This window comes from Amblyomma mixtum, chromosome 1 (genome assembly GCF_055824585.1).
Source record: "Amblyomma mixtum isolate Tamu chromosome 1, ASM5582458v1, whole genome shotgun sequence".
In the NCBI taxonomy this organism is placed as follows: domain Eukaryota; kingdom Metazoa; phylum Arthropoda; class Arachnida; order Ixodida; family Ixodidae; genus Amblyomma; species Amblyomma mixtum.
In genome coordinates, this window is record NC_143012.1 from 257320946 (window position 1) to 257336690 (window position 15745).

Below are 15745 nucleotides of genomic sequence, written 5' to 3' on the forward strand. Positions count from 1 at the left end.
ATCTTCAACTTCCATCTGCAACATGAACAGATTAGATCAGCTTGACCTCGATCAGAGCTTGTAACCTGAGTGATGTCACCAGATGTGCCGACAACCCAGCAAAGCAAAACCATGAGCCAACCAGTGAACACTTGCTTTTGCACGTCTACTGTACAAACTACGTAAAAATCCTTCAAATTTTTTGTTTCATTTTTACATTGCAAAAGTTCGTGGGTGGCGTCACGTGCACTAAAAGCCTGCTGAGGGTGTGTGTAAGAAAAGGTTGGCATGCTGTGCAGATGGATTGATGCCATGGTGATGTTCTGCTGTTCGACTGCAGCGTGCGTAGTTTGAGGAGGCGCAGTATCTGTCGCATATAAGTGACTTGCGAGGGGCTTGTCGAAACGTCACGCTAGGGTGGGTTACTCCCCTAGCTTATCGCATTTACCAAAATTGTAGCCGAGACTCGGATCCCACGCACCGATCTATCGTTTGCGCTTCAGGTCACAAAGGCGTCCACTGAAATGAAGCAGCCGATGCCGCCGCCCGCGCGCTCGATCTCTGCGGGCATTTCCCACGGGATCCGACGCCGACACATGCGAGTCGCAAACGGCACGCGACCAGCAGTCGCTTGCGACCAAGCAGCAGCTCGACAACACCGTTGTTCACACTTGCAAGCGCGACCAGCGGGTCGCTTTCTCGTTAGATTCTCGTTTGGAGCGAAAACTCGGGAATGACGTTGTTCGCGCGCTTTCGAGAGTTTCGTCTCTTTTGGCCGCGCCTCCTGTACTCGCGCTCGGTCGTCTAAACTGCTATTCGCAATGTACTACAACTACCCGAGCGAAGATTAGGTTGTCGTGACGGTTTTGATGTGCACCGCGGTCGTACAAGCGTCATGATGACAGAGGCGCGCTTCTCTGCAGGGCCGGCCTACCAGCCTGCAGTATCCCGGCCGCCGCGGCGTCAAAAAAATGCGCCAATATTGCTTGTTCGCGTTCATACCAAGCCCTTGGATACAGGAATGTAAAAAATGAATCATTTTTGAAGATCGCTGGCCAGTACCGAGTTGCTGGTAGAAGGGATAACTGCGACACAAGCAAATTTCTTCCCATAGCCGCTTTGTTGCTGCTGCTCCATGCGGCTCGACTGTTGTCTGCTAGCCCCACTGCTGAAGGCGTCGCGGAAGTCGAACATGTCTTGATATTATTAAGGTCCACAATAAAGCGGTGACGAAAGCTGCATCTTAATTAATGGCGCTGGCCAGCTAGGATCCGAAGCGCCCTCAGTTGAGGCATCGATATGAAATCGGCTAGGCTTAGTGACGACTAGGGCAGCCAGTTGGGAGCAGCGCAGGTCGTCGCCCGGCGCGCCCGCGAGCGGTGTCGTTGCCGGAAGCTTGGCTCGTTCGCCAATTGGTTCAGCGGTTTGCGACTCGCAGTCGCAAGGCTGAAAAATCGAGCAGCGAGCGACTGGCCCGCGACTGTCGCTTTTCGACCAAAACAGTCGCGCGACCTCTGCGACTCGCAAGTGTGAAGGCCCATTCACACTTGCGAGTCGCAAAGGGCACGCGACCAGCAGTCGCTTCGACCAGGCAGCAGCTCGACAACACCGTTGTTCACACTTGCAAGCGCGACCAGCGGGTCGCCTTCTCGTTAGATTCTCGTTTGAAGCGAAAACTCTCGTTGTTCGCGCGCTTTCGAGAGTTTCGTCTGCTGTGGCCGCGCCTCCTGCACTCGTGCTCGATCATCTAAACTGGTATTAGCAAGACCAGATTTTTTTACCCTCGCACGCAGGCTGCGGGCGCGCTCCTACTCTCGACACCAGTCGCAATCTGTCGGCGCGCGCGGCCCGAGGGACTGCGGTAGCCACCATAACTGCGGGTCGCGCCGGCGCCGCGCGTAGAATGCATGTTTACGTGTTCGCTTCGGTCGTTGTTGTGCTCCATCAGCTAACGTATGAGGGTGTGTGCTGCGCGTCACTACTCACATTTTCCCTCTTCCAGACAGTACTGCCGTTATCTTGTGCGCAGTTACTCGACGTGACATTCGAGGGTAGTCGACCAGGTAGTGTACGGACTGGAAACCGGCACTTCTAAGCAGATTTCTGCGCTGTCATGTCGTTTGTTGTCGCCTTTTACGTGCGATATCTTCTATGATACTTTTATGCATCAGATTGTAGATCTATTGATTTGATTCAGTGGAGTAGTAACTGGATAGGCAAGCTGCAGACTGAAGGTTGTCCCGACGGAGCGCGTGTTTTCGATCACCAGTACGTGTTCGGCACCCTTGCGCTGAGCTTGCTCTTGTTCCCATTAAACACATTTCATGCACAGGATTGTAAGCACGACCGCTACCGATTTCAGCTGCTTTTTCCGCACGCATGTCAGAGGGATCTGGGGGGTAAAGGTTTATCTATAGTATCTTTCTGCTGTTGGTATACCTACACTAGTTTGGTTTGGTTTATTAATGTTTTACGTCCCAAAGCGACTCAGGCTATGAGAGACGCCGTAGTGAAGGGCTCCGGAAATTTCGACCACCTGGGGTTCTTTAACGTGCACTGACATCGCACAGTACACGGGCCTCTAGAATTTCGCCTCCATCGAAATTCGGCCGCCGCGGCCGGGATCGACCCCGCGTCTTTTGGGGCAGAGCCGAGAGCCGTAACCACTGAGCCACCGCAGCGGTGCGGTATCTACCTTATTCACAGGAAAATACTATGCGCGATTTCATTACATTTTCCACACTTAGCCAAACGACTACGCAACGCTCTCACACGCGGCGAGAGCTCCTGAATAAAATAACGCGACTTCGGACGTCAGAATTAGTGAAAGCTGGATTAGCTGCTCATATCTATTCAAGCTTTGATAAATTAAGCGAAAGTACGTTTTTATGCACCAGGTTGCATAAACCATGACAAAATTTGTTTTCTGTTGGCGCTGCGACTCAGCTGAGCTCACAGCGGTAATTTGTTGATAAACTGGCGCGGCGACAAGAAAGCCCTGTTTGTGGAGGGGAGGCTTTATTGCCGGCAGGAAGGAATAAGAGTGCATGTGAATTGGAACTGCATGCTAGCCGCACACCTAATGCTTGATATTGAACAAAAAGTTCTTTGCGGTGGAGCACTATATGACGGAATTCGATATAAGCACGAGCGCGTTCTAAGCGCCGGCACAATTAACTTGAATGTCAAACTAAATGTCATTAAAACGCGTCAATGTTATCGCTTTGATAACGTAAATACTTCGTGCAACACAGCCACGCAGCGGAAGTATGCTCGACAATGTTTTTTTAGCGCCCGAAGCGCGGCTATATGCAGGCGCGGCCGCGGAACTGCCGCAGCCCCGCAGTCCCCAAAGAAACGCCCGCACCGCGGCGCGCCAGTCGGTGCAAAATGGCCGCGCCCAGGAGAGGCTCAAAATTCTGGTCTTATGTCATGACGGTTTTGATGTGCACCGCGGTCGTACGAGCGTCATGATGACAGAGGCGCGCTTCTGCAGGGCCGGCCTACCAGCCTGCAGTATATGCCGGCCGCCGGCGTCAGAAAAACGCGCCAATACTGCTTGTTCGCGTTCATACCAAGCCCTTGGGTACAGGAATGTAAAAAATTAATCATTTATGAAGATCGCTGGCCAATGCCGAGTTGCTGGTAGAAGTGATAACTGCGACACAAGCAAATTTCTTCCCACAGCCGCTTTGTTGCTGCTGCTCAATGCGGCTCGACTGCTGTTTGCTAGCCCCGCTGCCGAAGGCGTCGCGGAAGTCGAGCATATTTTGATATCATTATGACACGAGGTCCGCAATAAAGCGGTGACGAAAGCAGCATCTTAATTACTAGAGCTGGCCAGGATCCGAAGCGCGCCCTCAGCTGCGGCATTGATATGGAACCGGCTAGGCTTAGCGACGACTAGGGCAGCCAGCTGGGAGCAGCGCAGGTCGTCGCCCGGCGTGCCCGCGAGCGGTGTCGTTGTCGGAAGCTTGGCTCGCTCGCTGATTGGTTCAGCGGTTTGCGACTCGCAGTCGCGAGGTTGAAAAATCGAGCAGCGAGCCCCATCTTGCGAGTCGCAAAGGGCACGCGACCAGCAGTCGCTTGCGACCAAGCAGCAGCTCGACAACACCATTGTTCACACTTGCAAGCGCGACCAGCGGGTCGCTTTCTCGTTAGATTCTCGTTTGAAGCGAAAACTCTCGGGAATGACGTTGTTCGCGTGCTTTCGAGAGTTTCGTCTGTTTTGGCCGCGCCTCCTGTACTCGCGCTCGGTCGTCTAAACTGCTATTCGCAATGTAATACAACTACCCGAGCGAAGATTAGGTTGTCGTGACGGTTTTGATGTGCACCGAGGTCGTACAAGCGTCACGATGACAGAGGCGCGCTTCTCTGTAGGGCCGGCCTACCAGCCTGCAGTATGCCGGCCGCCGCGGCGTCACAAAAATGCGCCAATATTGCTTGTTCGCGTTCATACCAAGCCCTTGGGTACAGGAATGTAAGAAATGAATCATTTTTGAAGATCGCTGGCCAGTACCGAGTTGCTGGTAGAAGGGATAACAGCGACAAAAGCAAATTTCTTCCCAGAGCCGCTTTGCTGCTGCTGCTCCATGCGGCTCGACTGCTGTCTGCTAGCCCCGCTGCTGAAGGCGGCGCGGAAGTCAAGCATGTCTTGATATTATTATGATCCAAGGTCCACAATAAAGCGGTGACGAAAGCAGCATCTTAATTACTAGCGCTGGCCAGGATCCGAAGCGCCCTCAGTTACGACGTCGATATGAAACCGGCTAGGCTTAGCGACGACTACGGCAGCCCGCTGGGAGCAGCGCAGGTCGTCGCCCGGCGCGCCCGCGAGCGGTGTCGTCGCCGGAAGCTTGGCTCGCTCGCTGATTGGTTCAGAGGTTTGCGACTCGCAGTCGCGAGGCTGAAAAATCGAGCAGCGAGCGACTGGCCCGCGACTGTCGCTTTTCGACCAGGGCGACCGTTTGCGACTGTCGCTTTTCGACCAAAACAGTCGCGCGACCTCTGCGACTCGCAAGTGTGAACGGGCCTTATCGCTTTTCGACCAGTGCGACCGTTTGCGACTGTCGCTTTTCGACCAAAACAGTCGCGCGACCTCTGCGACTCGCAAGTGTGAACGAGCCGTTCACACTTGCGAGTCGCACGTGTGGCACGCGACCGGCACGCGACCGGCAGTCGCTTGCGACCAGCGGGTCGCCTTCTGGTTTGAAGCGAAAACCATCAGGAATGACTTTTTTCGCGCGCCTCCTTTCTCGCGCTCGGCCCTCTAAACTGCTTTACAATGCCATATATCCTCCGTGCGAAGGAAGACGGGCATATGCGACTGCCCGTCTTCTGTTATTCTGCTAAACTGCTATTCGCAATGTACTGCAACGACCTGAGAGAAGATGAGGATGACGTGACTGTTTTGTTGTGCACCGCGGTCGTACAAGCGTCATGATGACAGAGGCGCGCTTCTCTGCAGGGCCTGCCTACCAGCCTGCAGTATGCCGGCCGCCGGCGTCAGAACAATGCGCCAATATTGCTTGTTCGCTTTCATACCACCCCCTTGGGTTGAGGAATGTGATAAATAAATCATTTCTGAGGATCGTTGGCCAATACCTGGCTGCTGGTAGAAGTGATAACTGCGACACAAGCGAATTTCTTACCATAGCTGCTTTGCTGCTGCTGCCCAATGCGGCTCGACTGTTGTCTGCTAGCCCCGCCTCTGAAGGCGTCGCGGAAATCGAGCATGTTTTGATATTATTATGATAGGAGGTCCACAATAAGCGGTGACGAAAGCACTCTTCATTACTAGCGCTGGCAAGGATCCGAAGCACCCTCAGCTGCGGCATCGATATGAAACCGGCTAGGCTTAGCGACGACTAATGCAGCCTTCTAGAATGCAGCGCAGGTCGTCGCCCGGCGCGCCCGTGAGCGGTGTCGTTGCTGGAAGCTTGGCTCGCTCGCTGATTGGTTCAGCGGTTTGCGACTGCTCACCAACACGATGTTGTGCCCGGCAACTCAATAGCATTTCGATCCTCAATTCGACGGGCGGTGCTCACACTGTGGGTAGGTGTCTTACACCTACCACATGGCGTGGGCCTGCCAGCAGAACCCATCCCTACCCCCTATTCCAAACCCCACCCGAGAGGCCTGGGAGGCGACCCTGTCCGGTTGCTGCACCCTCGAGCGCGCCCGGGCTGCGGCAGACGCCAATGGGGTGCCTGGCTAGGCATCCCATCTAGTGGTTTTAAGGACGTGACCCTTCAGGTCACGACCCCCAACACCTCTCCCTATGATTAACTAAATGTTTTCACCACCACCATCGAAACGTGGCCGCCGCGATCGGGTTCGAACCCGGGTACTCTGGCTCGGTAGACGAGCACCTTAAACATTGAGCCACCGAGGCGGGTTGTAGGCTTCACGTCCTCCTCCGGGTTTTGTGGGGGAGGAGGAGGCTGATAGTGCTTTTTGCGCACAGATGGAAGTTGATGACACGCAGTGCACAGCGCGAGAGTGTGGTAGTTGAACACGAGGCGGGATCGGTTGCGGCGATAGCATAGTGCACTCGGGCAGTGAGTGTCCAGCGAAGCTGGTTGTTTGCGAGTTCGAAACCTAGCCGTGGCAATATTTTATTTCTGCAGCTAAAAGTATCAAGGGTTAAAGGTAGATGCTTCATAGAACCATCTGCTTTTTCAGGATTGCTAGTGAAGTAGTGCTTTCGCACCAAAAACGCCCAAATGGGAGTAAATGGCTTGTCCTTTAGCGCACATCCAAAATATTTTTTCTTCCATGTATATGGAGTATTTTATGTACTTTCCTATACAAGTGAGGTATATAGGGGCACGAGGGAGTAAAATTTTTACCAGCCACAAAGATGAACACAAAAATGGCGCATGTTTATTCTCATTCAGGCTCATCCTTGTAGCAAGTGCCAGCAGTGGAAACAAACACGGATCTGTGGGTTACATGACTGAAGCTAACAGTTACCAAATCCGAGGAGGACAGAGGATGCCTTTTTTAATTCGTAGTTTTTCTTCAATTGAACATTATTAAAAGCAGAATAAAAAATTCTGTTTTACAAAGTTGGGGTCGCTTTTGTGCGATTAAAAGTCAGTGTGACCTGCGCGGTTCTGTCGCCTGCCAAGGTGCGGCACTTGCCTCGCTCTTGGGAGGGAAGTGCGAAGAGGACAACGGAACATAACAAGGGGGCGACGGTGCGGGAGGGAGAGGGTTTCCACAACTGGTTTTCCCATCCTACCGCGCCGTCTCTGCTCTCGCTGTCTACCAAGTGTATGCGAGCCGCTGCGGACGTGGTGCTCTGTCCGCGGTTAGGATCAGTGATTTCATTCGTCCTGTGGATTGGCCTTTACCATCGTCGCTGGATATCTGCTCGCTTCTGTGCTTCACGGGCGCTTGCCGCGGCACAAGAGATCGAATTGTCGCCTTTTAACGATACAGTAAGCTACGTTGAACTGCTCCTCTCAGGCCTCCAGCGCTCCGACCATACCCATGGGCGTCCGGAGGGGGGGGCAAGGGGGGGGGCGGTTGCACCCCCCTGGAAAATCACTCACTCGAACCGTGAGTGATGGCCGCACACCAGGGGCGGTGGTGCGCTCAGTCAAAAGGGTAAAAGCAGCCCCGCATGGTCACATCTGCGAAATGCCGCGTCCGGGCGTGCGTCGTTCCGCCGTTTTCAAACCACGCCATCGTTAGCTCTACTGAAGGGCGACCTGTTCCAGACATACAGCGGCACCGGCGAGCATGTGTTTCGAGCCGCCTTGAGATGGGTGTCTGTTTCTTTGATCTCTAGAGAGATAGCGACACGGAGGCAGACAGTGCACGGGGCATCTTGTTTTCGCCTATGTCGTTACGCCGGTCACCGATGAATTCTTAAGGAGGGAAGGACAAATCAGCCGTGTCCACCCCCGCTTTGTCGGGCTGCTCAGGGGCAAGCGGGCGATGAGTTGGCGCCGCCGCCGCTCGCTGTCTCCTCCGATCCACGTGTAGCGCAGTTCGGTAGAAGCGCCGCTTTCAGAATCTCCGGCAAAGGGGATTAGCTGCTTTTGTTCACGGCGACGCAGTCTCCCGAGGCGCCCCCACACCAGCGTTCTTTGCGTCTTCTGTGAAAACCAGCGCCTTTGGTCAACGCAGCCCGATGGCGCCTGCCTGGCTCGCCTGTCACCTCTGGCTGGGCCTCAAATCACAACAGCGCCCATGTACTGTGCGTGTCAGTGCATGGTAAAGAGACCCAGGTGGTCGACATTACCCGGAACTCTGTACTACTCCATCCCTCATAGCCTGAGTCGTTTTGGGGCTCTGAACCCCATAAAAACACAAAAACAAATTTTCCGACCGGAGTGGCGAGTGTCCCTTCCCCTCGGAAGTTGCGCGGCGTTCCTTTCACCCCCAAAGTGCGCATTCGGGGATACTGCGGCAAGTAAGCCCTCGCACGTGTGCGCGCCTCTGTGTTTGTGCTTGGGTGTTTTTAGTGGCCGGTTGTCAGCGAAGCTGAGAACAACCAAGGCAGCGGACGAGAAAACGACGAGCGGCGAGCAGTGTGTGTGGGGTTGCTCGACTGTGCGGATGCGCAAGCAAGATGGAGCGAGGTGTATGAAGCTGCGAGCGTGCATTTATCTTGTAAATAAGTTTTCGTTGTATATATAGTCTTTTGTTTTCAACGTACGCGTTCAACAGTTTTTCCAATCAATGTGTATGATGAGTGTGCACCGAGAGCGTGTAATGAAGCACAGAAGTGAATTTATCACACGTGTAATTACGCAATTCGCCCAGAAAAATCCGAGGCGCCTACAGTTGCTGTTCAAGGAAGACTGACTGAGTGACTGTAGTTGCGTGTTTGCGAACATATTGTGCTGTGTGCTGGTCATCAATCCGGGTGAGTCGAGAACCCGTATGCAGGAAGACTGAGCACTCTTCTCCACGAAGTGATATAGCATCTTTTTGCATTTTTTTATTAATTTTAGTTGTTTCTTCGTTGATAAACTCCAATGTACCTCTCCTAGCCGCGCTTTAATTTGCTGTTTGTAATTTTTCTTTCATGTGTGCATTTTGTTTAATTTTTATTTACATATAAATAAATAAATTTACTCCGCAAATAGCGCCTTTTTGCTACGAACATACCCCCCCCCCCCCCCCCCCCCCGGGGCACCAACGGGGCCCCCCCCCTGCAAAAAATTCTGCGGACGCCCTTGACCATACCTAATCTTGCTTTGTTCGCGCCACCATGAAGAGCCCCCGCTCAGGCCTCATTCTCACAGCTTTTATCAGTGTGGTTTGTGTAGTGCGTTGCAGCACACTATAATCTATAGTGTTCTACATCAACATGGAACTGCGATGGAGCGGAGAGAGATTCAACGCCGAGCTCTTGATAGAGCCGATGAGGCTACATTGTTCCTCAGTCATGTAAAGAAACTAAAATTTGAAGACATAAAGACGAAAGCAAGCACTGTCATGCCAGATGACCTCTGGTGGTGCTCCCATTTTCAACTTATTCTGTTCTGTTTTTAGTCGACTATAGCGTAGTGTGTGACAATGAAAATTGCTCTGAAACCCCTTTTCAGCTTTGCAGCATTCATTGTAAGGTTACATCGCTTTATCTACGATGATAGGCCACCAAACGAGCTCGCAAAGCACAAGCAGACAACTCCTGCCGCCTTCGCCGCAGCTGGTCTTGCTGACGGCAGAAAGAATGCGGTCACACGACAGCAGCGCAGTTGCCCAATTAAGCTGGGTTACCGCTTGCCCCTGCATCTCCCCATCCGTTTCCGCCGCTGGCACTACTGCAAGGATGAACCTGAATGAGTTTCTATAAACATGGCGTCATGTTAGTGTTTCATTTCTGTGGGTAGTAAAAATTTTGCTCCCTTGTACTCCCACACTGTCAGGGAAAAAAACGCCCAAATGGGAGTAAATGGCTCGTCCTCTAGCGCACACCCATAAAGAGCATTCGTTTAATTACACCATACGTATAGAGAATGTTATTTACTCCCCTATACGAGAGGCTTTTAGGTTATACAAGGAGACACGTCACTCACCGCCATTATCACGACTGGCCAGAAGCAGATGAGACGCTAGATGGCAGTGCTGACAGCGCAGAATGGTGTTTTTTTACTCCAATGAGGACTTCGGAAGCGTTTAGAGCAAGGAACTCCATTTCAAAATGAGAATTAGAAAGCGGAGAACCCTCTTCTATGCCCCATTATTCAGAGCAGGGAGTAAAGTTGGTCATTTAAAACATTTTACTCCATACTGATGGAGTAAATATTTGTACATATGGATCTCGCTTCAGACATGGGGGGGGGGGGGGCTGTGCTTTCTTAATTATTATAGAGAGCTAGATTCTATCCTGATTTCCATTTGCTATACAGGTCTTAAGTCTACTTTTTTTCTATTGAATTAATCCATTTCATACTATCTGCATTTTTGACCGTGTTTATTTCCCCATTCTGGTTTATATTGCATACTTGCCGGTTATAGTTTCCTAAGAAGTCCTTTTCCTCCACATCAGCCAACGCTTTCGGGAGAAGTATTTAGATATATTATCTACACGTCAGTTTGCACCCAATTTCGTCAGCTGTTCTTCATAAATATTTTACTCTGCGCTTCCCGCGCCTCAAACGGTGTCCCGGCCATAGGTCCGACCACGGTGTAAGTGGGTCCGACTGTACTCATTTGTTGTTTCTCCGTGCAAACTTCATGCTAATCTCCCAATAGCTCTTTAGTTTATTTCTATCCCCGATGTACCTTCTGCCTTTGGGCACAAAACTTCATTCCAAAAGCCCTGGCACGATTATTACTTTCCAGATATCTCTCAGTACTTCATATCTGTGCTCTTCCCATGATGCTCTATATGCTTCGTTATCGCAGCTTCTCTTCGCTCTTTCACCCTATTACAGTCTGTTTGTGCTTTTTCATGTATATCTTGGCTTCGTTTACCTATATTTCGAGGTATTTGTATTCTGGCACCATGGTAACTAAATGGTCTTGTATTGTAAGGATCTGCGCAATGGTATCGTTGAATATCGTCTGAGCTAAAAGTAAAGTCTAGAGCGTAACCTTCGTCACCACAAAATATTAACTAGAGGCTGTAAATATCCTTCGCTAACGCCTAGTGGTGGTGTATAATCTACATGTATAGTATACGCCGAGCGCCGCTGCGTATACTGAGCACTGGTGGCATTCAGTACCGTTGCAGTGAATAGCATTCATGGTGCGCTATCCGCGGCACTGCAGTCGTACTGCACGACAAACTCTGATGGGTATATTGTGTACTAAGGTTTTGGACTTCGAAGATATACGCTTGTGTATTTTTTATTGTGGACTCATATGCACGCTTTTCAGCCGTGCGCGCTGCGGTGCTCGATGCTATTCTGCGAATTTTCTGCCCGGCGATGTGTATGTAGCGTCTTGTCGTGGCTCACGAACGTATATTCTTATTTCGTTATCGCCGAGGGACGATTCAGCGAAAACTTTGTGCGTGCCCTAGGCTCACCGCGCCAAAAATAAAAAAAAATGAAGCTTTTTACCGTAAGCCAGCTCACCGCCAGGCCGACGGTTCGTTTCTCCATAAGTGATTGTTGCTGGCTGCTATTCGGGAAGGCGGTTTGTGTTGTAGACGCGGTACACGAACTAGAATCAACGTTCAGGTCTTGTTTCTCCTTTTTACTAGGGTTTTCGAAAATGGAACACAAAATGTTGTAAATGGCAAAGTATATGATGAACTCTATAAGTGAACACTTATGAGAGTATACCACTCTTCGCTGTGCCATCTTTCTTGGGGTCTCAGCACACAACAAAACAAACTCCTCGAGCAACAAGTGCACATTACAACTGCAGAGCGCGACATCATACAACTATGCAGCAACGATAATTCATCGTTTCAAGCACCTTGGAGAGGATGGGAAGGAATAACTGTTCCACAGCGCTGAGTAGTACGAAGGGGTGACAAAGCACACATCACCATCGGTGGTCCCCATCTGCGGTGGATGCCGTCGACACTCCTGCTGCTCGTACCGCAGACATCTTATGGAAAGTGTGAATTTCCCCTCGCACATATAAGTTCAGGCGAAAATGTGCCTACATGATGTCATCAGAAACGCGACCGCAGCGCAGGAGCCGCAGCATCATTATGTGGTGGTTCCAGTGGCATCTTGGGGTGTGGATGCATGCGAATAAACACATCGAAAGGGCGCTTCTGGCAGCCTAGACAACCGACGGACAGCGCTGTTCCCGGCGGCGGTGAGGTTGCGGCGGTACTGCGAGTTTTGCATTTAAATATATGAACACAGCATGGAGACCCGCGGACGTTAGCTGACTCGGTATTGACTAGCAGTAGATACCAGACACCTTAGCATACCGTGTACAGTGTTACCGTTACCGCTATCGGAGTACCGGGAGACCGCGCGCAGCCAATGCGCATGCGCAAATCTTCTTGACGTCGCCAGATGGCTCCAGGTACCCGGCAGCTACGCGCGCGCCGGCAGCCTCGGGACCAATCAGCGCGTGCTCACCGGTGGTAGGCCGATCCCCGGTACTCCGGTACCGGTATCACGGTGCACAGTACCTTTAGCATACCGTGGTACCGTTACCGGAGTACCGAGAGCCCGCCCACCGCCGCTGAACAAGCGCTGATTGGTCCCGACGCTGCAAGCGCGCGCGCGCAGCTGCCAGGTACCTGGCGCCGTCAAGGCGATTTGCGCATGCGCGTTGGCTGCGAGCGGGCTCCCGGTACTCCAGTACCGGTAAAACGGCACACGGTATGCTAAAGGAGTCTAATGTGAACAGGAAAATGCAATTACATTCATGAGGTGTATATACAAGCTCCATTCGACGCTTGTGAAAAAAAAACAGCGTACACAAAAGGACACTGCACGGAACGCCGCGCTTCAGACGAAATAAGAGAATAACATATGTAGCTACGTCGGCACAAGATTACAAAAAAAAAGAAACATTGGTAATGGTGAGAACGTGGCCAAGTGCGGGAAAGAGTCTAGACAAGCGGCGATCCCTTCGTTTTCACATGTATAGACGCGCTTCAGGAATGCAAGGAAAAGTGTTTACTCGGCACATGCCCGAAGCACCGATGCAGATCTCCAAAAGAACACGGTGGGCCTTCACGCCGACTCGCCACAGAAGGTGCACAACCTTCGTTCACGGCAGAGTATTTTCTGCGCTAGTTTCGTGTCGTGCGCAAGGTGACGCAAGCGGTGAAAGCGCTAGCTCCGGCAGCCCAACTCGGTGGAATAGAACTGGCAGAACTGCCAGAGCTAATCATACACCCTAAACAGAAAGCAGCACAAAGGAAATAAGCTGACCTAGCTAGGGAGCGCGTTAGAGGACAGTCTAGTCCCGTTTTACTCCCATATATAGGCATATTTGTGTTTAGACCGTAGTAAGCACAAGGTAATAAAGCGCCATAAGAAAATATAATATGGAGAGGAGCGAGCACGTTTTAAAGGACGGAGGTAGCCATGAAGCGGTAAAGAGAAAATTAGGCTCAGTCAAAGCAAGATGTACTTAGGAACTAAGAAACAAGGAGGGCAATGCCATTAGTAATATGGATAAGATATTTAAAGTAGCTGAGGAACATTCCACATATTTGTGCAGTAGCCAAAGTAATCACGGCACTAGTGACATAAGCCGAGAAATTGGACATCCTGCTGGTTATCAGTGACGAAGTAAAGAAATGCCTCATAAGCAATGCAGAGGAGAAAAGCACCAGTTGAAACTCCCGATCTGTTGAAGGGCGGTGGGGGCATTATCCAAAAAAACTTTTCCACCCTGTATACGCAGTGTCCCATGACCTCGAGTGTACGGGAACCTTGGAAGAACGCTAACATTATCTTAATCCATAAAAAAGGGGTCGTCACCGTTCTACTTGCTGTCCGTAGCTTAAAAGATTTTTTTTTTCTAAAAAAAAAAAACTAAGGTAATCGCTATTGGAATTAGAGCAAGTCAACCAAAAGACTAGGCTGTCTTTCGGAATGGCATGCGACAACAGATCACATTCATGCCATCAATCAGGTGACAGATAAATGGGCAAAATATAAAGAACTCTTACATATTTGACAGATTTTCGAGAAAGTATTTGATTCAGTCGATACACCAGCAGTCATGCTGGCATTGCGTACTCAGGATGTAAAAGAGGCATATGTAAAGGTACTGGACAATATTTATACAGGGACTGCACAGAAACCATTGTCCCCCATAAGGAAAATGATAAAATCTCAATCAGGAAGAATGTCAGGCAGTGAGATAAGATCTCTACACTATTATTCATCGCGTGTTTACAGCAGGTATTCTGAGAATCAGATTGGGAATAACTGGGGGTAAAAGTTAGCGGACAATGCCTTAGTAATCTTCAATTTTCTTATGGCATTGCCTTGCTGAGTAACTCAGGGGACGAAATGTATAGCATGATCGTAGACCTTAAAGGCATTTGCCGCTCCGTTCCTCATTTGTATCCGACCGTAGTATCCGTCAATGCCAGTACTCAGTTTTGGGGCAGAAAATTGGTTGCTAACGAAAAGGATTAAACATAAAATGAAGACAGCTAGTGCAGCGGACTATGGAAAGGAAACTCATATACTCATATGTGTGAATCTGCGTCAGGAGAGATGATGAGAGCAGAGTTGGTCACAGAAAATAGCGTGTTCATGATATCCTAGCTGAGGTCATGAAAACAAAATATGGATGGTCATGGAGACTAATTTAGAGGACGTCGCCTCCCCCTCTCAAGCGAAACATTTTACATACGAAAAAAGAAATTTCGGCCACCTGGAGTGCTTTAACCCCAGGTGGCCGAAATTGGTAGGAATTTCCGGAGCCCTTCACTACGGTGTCCTTTATAGCCTGAGTCGCTTTGGGATGTTAAACCTCAATAAACTAAACCAAACCAAACCGAAAAACCAATATTTTTCGATGAAAAAGTCCAAGAAATACATGGTTCAAATGGGACCGCGCACCCCCAACTGCCTCCTCCAAGAGTGACCCATACATTCGTCTTTGGATAGACGTGGAATGTAATGCGAAGAGAGATAACCAGTCGTCCCTTAGAGTATAAAGGAGTGGATTCCAAGCGAAGGCAAGGGTAGCAGGGGGCTGTCGTGAGTCACGTGGACGGATGAGATCAGGAAGTTTGCGAGGACAAGGTGGCCGCAGCTAGCACAGGTCTCAGGGTTAGCTGGAATGATATGGGAGAGGCCTCTGTTCTGCAGTGGACGTTGTTAGGCTGAAGACGATTATGGTGATGCTGACGAATACTATGACCTGTTTCCTTCCTTCGAGTATCAAGTCTGGGCGCAGGTTGGTCGCCTTCATGCCAACTAAAGGGACATTGAGGACAGTAGGCCTAGAGTACCGATACTAAGCCCATAGTATCGATATATTACCGCGTTATGATGACAAACAGGCTACTTTCACTGAATACGGAGCTTTTATAAGATAGAAAAGGCCAGAAACTTAAATAAAGTCATCGATATCGCCGACCTTTTTCGAAAGGAAACTGAGGTGGTGTTGAGACAGTTTTTTTTTTTTTTTTTTTGCGTGGATCCCTGGGGCTATAGCTACAACGCTGTTCACTTCCATACGGTGATCGCGAAGTCCTTCTCGGTCTTGACGTCACAAATTTGAATCTAGTGGCGGGAAAAAAATGTACCAATTTTAAAATCCGATTTTCTCGCTTAATAAGCGCGCCTTTAGAAGAAAGCCGCACAGTCGGTTTTCATCATTTGCGGAAATCGCGAAATTCAGCGAGACAGCT

At 50.4% G+C, this 15745-nt stretch overlaps 1 protein-coding gene across 1 annotated transcript in view; it reads left to right on the forward strand.

Moving 5' to 3' along the window:
- Positions 1-15745, forward strand: part of LOC149371550 (short-chain dehydrogenase/reductase family 9C member 7-like) — a 393612-nt gene that overhangs the window by 322024 nt on the left and 55843 nt on the right. The window lies entirely within an intron of this gene.